This window comes from Anomaloglossus baeobatrachus, chromosome 1 (assembly GCF_048569485.1).
Source record: "Anomaloglossus baeobatrachus isolate aAnoBae1 chromosome 1, aAnoBae1.hap1, whole genome shotgun sequence".
Classification (NCBI taxonomy): Eukaryota; Metazoa; Chordata; class Amphibia; order Anura; family Aromobatidae; genus Anomaloglossus; species Anomaloglossus baeobatrachus.
The window spans coordinates 531,744,070-531,751,769 of record NC_134353.1 but is presented as its reverse complement, the minus strand read 5'-3'; positions in this window follow the sequence as shown (position 1 = coordinate 531,751,769).

The following is a 7,700-nucleotide window of genomic DNA, read 5'->3' as shown; positions in this document are numbered from 1 at the left end:
GGCAACAAATAGTCTGCTTAGATGGCAGAGCCATCATCCTGAAACTTTACGTAAGGGGATACCGAAGGGGCAGTTTCTTCGTTATAGGAGAAACTGCTCCTCCCTATATGATTTTCAACAGAAGGCAAACTCCCTGAGTGACAACTTTAGAAAAAGGGGATACCCGGAACATGTAATAAAGACAGCCTTTGAGTCCGCTTGGGGCCAAAAGAGGGCTACATTATTGACTCCCAAACCCAAACCCAAATCGGAACAAGAACAGATTACTAGACTCATTGGGTCATATGATGATGAAAATACCAAGATTATGCATATACTGAGACGACATTGGGGGATATTAAGATCAGACCCCGATATATGTGAATATATCACGCCATATCCGAGCGTTACATATAGAAGAGGCAAGACCATTAAAGATCATGTAGTACACAGCCACTATGTGGCAGAGAAAGCACCAGGGACATGGCTGGAAAGAAAGCCACATGGGACCTTCAAATGTGGGTCCTGTAAGTTTTGTCCCTTTATTGATCAAAGTAAAACCTTTAATAATCATCAATCAGGCAGAGCCTTCTATATCAGAGACTTTGTAAACTGTCGGACGGAGGGCGTAGTATATAGATGTACATGTACATGCCCGCTCAGCTATATTGGCAAGACAAGACGCCAATTGCGTGTGCGCATAGGAGAACATATAGGTGATATCACCCACAAACGTGATACACCTATAGCGAGACACGTGAATATGTGCCACCAGGGAGATCCAAAGAGCATACGGTTCCAAGGGATCGAAGTCGTCCCTATACCAGCTAGGAAAGGCAATTGGGATATTAAAATTCTTCAGAGAGAGGCACGGTGGACATTTTTACTTGATACAGTTAGTCCAAAAGGACTCAATGAGGTTCTTAGTTACACCAGTTTCATCTAGATGTGTCAGATGGCCCTCCTCCCCCATCCCCCCCCCCTCCCTTCCCTCCCCTCTATATGTTGCTATACCTGAGAGGAATTTTAATAAATATAGCTAGTTTCTTTTGATGATTTGGTCATATTTTGTTGACTGGCAAGAAATATCTCTTGTCAGGGCTCTAACTGTTTTGCTGTGCATTTAGGATTTAGGTTCTCATTTAGACTTAGGTCCCCCATCTTCAAAATGAAGACACTATCCTGGTCCTACATAAAATTAAAAATAGGGTAAACATTATCTATAAGGCCCTGGGAGAGATATATATATATCGTTTATGTACAGGAGATACTAGGAGACTTTGTTTTTCATAGTGGATATAGGTAGGAAGATATACTATTTAATCGTTCTTCTATTTTCCACTGTGGAACATATAGGTGGGGGAAAAAATAGAATAAAATAGACGTATTCCGGAAATGACGTCATCAGACGCGTCCGGTTAGATACTATGGAACGTAGTATAATGGGGAGGAATATAACGGAAGTAACGTTACTTGGCGACTTCCGGTTTAGTATGGTGGAACGCACCATGGCGCGCATGAGCGGAGGTGACCGCTGGATTATATCCGGCTGGTCGCCATGGTGCGCCGCGATGCAGGCCCAGGGAACGGATATGGAAGTGACGTTACCTGGCGACTTCCGGTTCAGCATTGTGGAACGCACCATGGCACGCATGAGCGGAAGTGACCGCTGGATCATTTCCGGCTGGTCGCCATGGTGCGCCGCGATGCAGGCCCAGGGAACGGATGCGGAAGGGACGTGTTTGGCACTTCCGGAATGACACGTGGAAGCCGGGAACGCTTAAAATTTCATTTAAGATGCGGCGATAGGTAAGAGAAGCTGCATTACATGACAGCTGGTATCCTGTAACCTACGGAACCTTGAATTTAGCCATCTGCCGCATCTGGGATGGTTGATTCCATTATGGGTTACTGATGTCATACTAACCTACGGAACCTTGAATATAGCCATCCGCCGCATCTGGGATGGTTGACCCTATTATGGGTTACTGATTTCATACTAATTTTTTCCTGCATTCAAAAGATATAAGGTATGTCCCCATTATAAAACTATTTTTATAGGTTCCATCTCTGCATTTGAGAACTTTTCAATGATTTGGCACAAAACAAGATATTATATCATGGATATGTTGTGTTTTCTCTAGAAATAATCCTCGGATCATTTATTCCCCTGATGAACCCCTAAAGAAAAAATAGGGGGGAAACGCGTCGGGTTACGGGATGTTTTTGCTGGATGACCTCAGCAGATAAGTTTCCCTGCTGGGAGTTTTTTACATCCAGATATATGTATATAAATATTTTTCTCTTTGATCTGAGATTTATATAATATCTATGAGGGGCTGTAACATACTTATATACGCCTGAATTATTATCTGTAACTATTTGCACAAACTATTAATCTTTTGGTGGTGGGTCTCCCGGTTGCAACTGACGAGCTGCAGGGAGATATTAGGGATAGACGACGTGGAGCGGGGGGTACCCAATAACTTATGGTGCACCTCCGCTGGTAGGTAGGTGAAAGGGAGGGATAGATATCTCACCCCCAATCTCCGTTTTAAAAAACTATTGGAGTATGAAATGCAGCAATTATAGTTGCCCCTATCTTGAGAATAGTAAGCAAGCAGCACTGTCCTCACCAATCGGATCTATCACCCCTTCTTCACCCACTTTAAATGTACCATTTGACTCTAATGAACATGTATAAGCATTGTTTTTATACTGACGGATTTTAATGAGTAATTAGAATTAAAATATACTTTTTAGGAGTTTTTCTTTTTCTTTTTGGTTTTCTGATCCTAAATGACTGATGATAAATATAAGCCACCTGTGTGTAATCAAGTCTCCGTATAAATGCAACTGCTCTGTGATAGTCTCAGTGTTCTGTTTAAAGCACAGATAGCATCATGAAGACCAAGGAACACAACCGACAGGTCTGTGATACTGTTGTGGAGAATTTTAAAACTGGATTTGCACAACTTTAAACATCCCAAGGAGCAGTGTGCAAGCGATCATATTGAAGTGGAAGAAGTATCATACCACTGCAAATCTACTAAGACCTGGCCGTCCATCCAAACTTTCATCTCAAACAAGGAGAAAACTGATCAGAGATGCAGCCAAGAGGCCCATGATCACTCTGGATGAACTGCAGAGATCTATAGCTGAGGTGGGAGAGTCTGTCCATAGGACAACAATCAGTCATATACTGCACAAATCTGGCCTTTATGGAACAGTAGCAAGAAGAAAGCCATTTCTCAAAGATATCCATAAAAAGGTGTTGTTTAAAGTTTGCCACAAGCCACCTGGGAGACACACCAAACATGTGGAAGAAGGTGCTCTGGTCAGATGAAACCAAAATCAAACTATCTGGGCACAATCCCAAACAATATGTTTGGCGTAAAAGCAACACAGCTCATCACCCTGAACACACCATCCACACTATCAAACATGGTGGTTTGGGCATGCTTTCCTTCAGCAGGGACAGGGAAGATGGTTAAAATTGATGGGAAGATGGATGGAGCCAAATACAGGACCATTCTTGAAGAAAACCTTTTGAAGTCTGCAAAAGACCTGAGACTGGGACGGAGATTTTCAACAAGACAATGATCCAAAATATAAACCAAAATCTACAATGGAATGGTTCACCAATAAACGTATCCAGGTATTAGAATGGCCAAGTCAAAGTCCAGACCTGAATCCAATTGAGAATCTGTGGAAAGAGCTCAGTTCGAGCTATTTGCAAACGAAGAATGGGCAAGAATTTCAGTCTCTTGATGTGCAAACGACTTGCAGCTATAATCGCAGCAAAAGGTGGCTCTACAAAGTATTAACTTAAAGGGGACAAATAATATTGCATGGGCCAATTTTCAGTTTAATATTTTTTATACAAGTTTAAAATAAGCAATAAATATCGTTCACCTTCACAATTGTGTCCCACTTGTTGTTGATTCTTCACCATAACATTTAAATTTTCTATCTTTATGTTTGAAGCCTGAAATGTGGGAGACTGAAAAATTCAAAGGTGCCGAATACTTTCGCAAGGCACTGTATACAGTATATACATATATATATATATATATATATATATATATATATATATACATATATATATATAGGTTTTTTGTTCTTCCTTACTCTTGCATTCCCTACCAGAGGCCTGGGAGTTTAAGGTTTCTGCAAAAGCCTGCTTATCCGTCTGGATCTTGAAATCCCACAGGATTTTTGACATTTCATTCTCTGCAACCTTTTCTGGAGTCTTCCACCTGGACTTAGGGGGACTTAGCCTAGACGCTGTACAGACATTCCTGTATACAATTCCTGCTAGTTGATTGTGGTATTCGGTATACACTGTTTTTACTTGCATTATGCATCCTGCCACTATATGTTGCACCGTTTCCGAGGTTTCTTTGCATAGTCTGCACCTTGGGTCTTGTCTTGTGTGGTAGATCCTTCCTTCTATGGATTTGGTGCCTAGCGCCTGCTCTTGTCCCACTATGATTATGTGACGCCCTGGACTAGCCAGGTAGTCACAGGTAGACCCCCTGCACAAACACCAGCCCCTAATAAGGTGACAGCAGCCAACCTACAAACCCTTGTCACCTCTCTCAGTGTTCAATGGTCACACCAGGGGGCGGAGCCAGGCGGTTGGCCATGCCCACTTAGGAGTCCAGAGGGCCTGAGACAGGAAACAAACCATCTGTTTAGTCAGTACAGTGGAGTGGAGTGGAGTTCAAGTGCAGCAGGCCTGTGGCGTCAGGTCTGCAGCAACAACAATGACCGGTGCCGGGGTCGTAGCCCTGGTATCGTGGCAAGGAGGCATACGGTGGTTGCTGCTTGCAGGAGCTGGAAAGACGGCTGGTGGAACCGTAAGTGACCGGGACAGGGTAGTGGCCCGCTGGTACCGAATCGGGGAGCCAACTGGAAACCGGAGCACCAGGAGGGGTACTCAGACCCAGAACGAGGTCCAGAAGCCACTGGACCACGTCGAATTCACTGATTGAGGTCTGGACCTTAGGTCCTTTCCCGTCCCAAGACCGAAAAGACGGCAACAGCCCATCAAGGGAGATAGAAAGCCACCGCACAGGCAGAGAGATACCACGGGCCAGCGCCTGAGGGCAAACGGGTTCCCCAACACACATCAAGCCGGAGAGCAGTCAAGTTCTACCACAGAGGTGCAGGAGAAAGGCGGAAACCACCAACCTGAGCAAGGGGTAAAGCGCAGCCGGCTGCGGGCACCGACCACTATCCTTTTTTGTTTACCAGAGACTCCGGTGTATCTGTCATGGTGAGTACAACAGTGTCCGCCGCACCACACCATCTTGCCCGCACCTCACAACCACCGGGCCCCGGGACCTTCACCCCCTGCCCACGGAGGGGTCAACACCAGGCTGCATAACACCGTCCCCGGGAGCCTAGTTAACGGCAGCGGTGGTGTCCACATTCACCACAACCCATGGGTGGCGTCACGAACTTACACCCTTAAACTCCACGGCCTCGACCGTGAACCTTCCCCACCGACATCCCTACACGTAGCGCCAACTCCCCTTCAGAGCGACGTGACCCCCGGGTACGGGAAGAGCTTGAGCCACCCACCAACGAGCACGGACCCGAGCGGCTCGGCAGCCAGCCGAGCCCCGGGGCAGTACAATTAGTGCCTCTATGCTGTCTTAAATCCAGGTTTCTCCAGCCATTCATAGGATTTCTCAATGTCTGTTACCTCCATTATCTGTCAATAGAATGTTCCATTTAGCAGCTTGTCTTGCCATGAAACTTCATGTGCCTGTGTTTTTTTCCATGACTGTTGTTGTTGCTGCCTAAAGGCCGCTTTACACGCTACGACATCGCTAAAGCGATGTCGCTGGGGTCACAGAATTTTACGTTGCGTGTGACACCTATGAGCGATATGGGGGTCCATTCCCAATTATCGTTGCAGCTGCAGGTACGATGTTGTTCGTCGTTCCTGCGGCAGAACACATCGCTATGTGTGACACCGCAGGAATGAGGAACCTCACCTTACCTGCGTCCGCCGGCAATGAGGAAGGAAGGAGGTGGGCAGGATGTTACGTCTCGCTCATCTTCGCCCCTCCGCTTCTATTGGCTGGCCGCTTAGTGACGTCGCTGTGACGCCGAACGAACCGCCCCCTTAGAAAGGAGGCGGTTCGCCGGTCACAGCGACGTCGCTAGGCAGGTAAGTATGTGTGACGGGTGTAAGCGACGTGCGACACGGGCAGCGATTTGCCCATGACGCACAAATGATGGGGGGCGGGTACGCTTGCTAGCGATCTCGCTAGCAAGATCGCAGCGTGTAAAATGGCCTTTAGGCTCTCTCAGCATCTCATCTTTTGATGCCATTTTTCTGATGTATTCCTGGATACTCCTAATTTCATCCGTGATGGTGGCTTATGTGATGGACACCATGATGGTGTACCGCCCCGGGGCTCAGCCGGCTGCTGAGCCGCTCGGATCCGTGCTCGTCGGTGGGTGGCTCGAGCTACTCACGGACCCGGGGGTCACATCGCTCTGAAAAGGGGACTTGGCGCTACACGTAGGGACTTCGGTGGGGAGGTCCACGGCCAAGGCCGCGGTTGTTTGTAGGGCGTTTGAGTTCGTGACGCCACCCATGGGTTGTGGTGAATGGATGGACACCACCGCTGCCGTTGACTGGGCTCCCAGGGATGGTGTTGCGCAGCTTGGTGTTGACCCCTCCTTGGGTAGGGGGAGCGATGGTCCCGGGGGCCCGAGGGAGGTGCTGAGGCGGGGAAAATGGATGCGTGCTGGGGTGTCGGTGCGGCCCGAACGCACTGTTGTACTCACTATTACAAACACGCTGCAGTCTCTGGTAAACCAAACCAGATGGTGAACGGTGCCCGCAGCCTGCTGCAGTTTTCCCCTTATCAGGTTGGTGGTTTCCGCCTTTTTCCTGCACCTTACTTATGTAGAAAATGTCGACTCCTATGCCTAAGCAACGGTAGTCCGCTCCCCGGCTTGGTATGTGCCGGGAGAGCCCTCTTTGCCCGCAGACGCTGGCCCCTCGGGTCTCTATGCCTCGGCGGTGGCGTTACCCTAATGGTTGGGCTGTTGTCTTCAGTCGGGTCTTAGGTGGGATAGGTCCTTAAGTCCAGTCCTCAATCAGTTGATTTGACTCAGCCCGGTTGTTTCTGGGCCTCGAACAGGGTCTGAGTACCCCTCCTGGTGCTCCGGTTTCCAATCGGTTCCCCGGTTCGGTACCGGCGGGCCACCACCCATCCCAGGTCCCTACGGTTCCACCGGCTGTAATCCCAGCTCCTGCAGGCGGCCACCACCGTCTGCCTCCTTGCCAGAGGTTACTGGGCTCTAACCCAACCCAGACACCTTGTGTAAACTGTGGCAGACCTCGGCACAGGTCTGCCCTTGAACTTCACTCAGCCTCACTTCACTGTCAAAGCTCAACTTCCCACTGGTTTTTCCTGCTTCAGGGCCTGTGAACTACTCGGTGGGCGGAGCCAACCACCTGGCTCCGCCCCCCTGGTGTGAACATCAAACCCAGGGGATTGTGACAAGGTTTTGTAGTTTGGCTATTGTCACCTTTCTAAAAGGGGGGGGCGTGTGTGTGTATGGGACTACCCGTGACAACCTGGCTAGTCAAGGGCGTCACATTGGAGACCTATCAAGCTCTGACAACCCTCTTTTCTCTTGGTATACAATCTTTGGATCTTAGATTTGGAGGGCAGGGCCTAATCTCCATG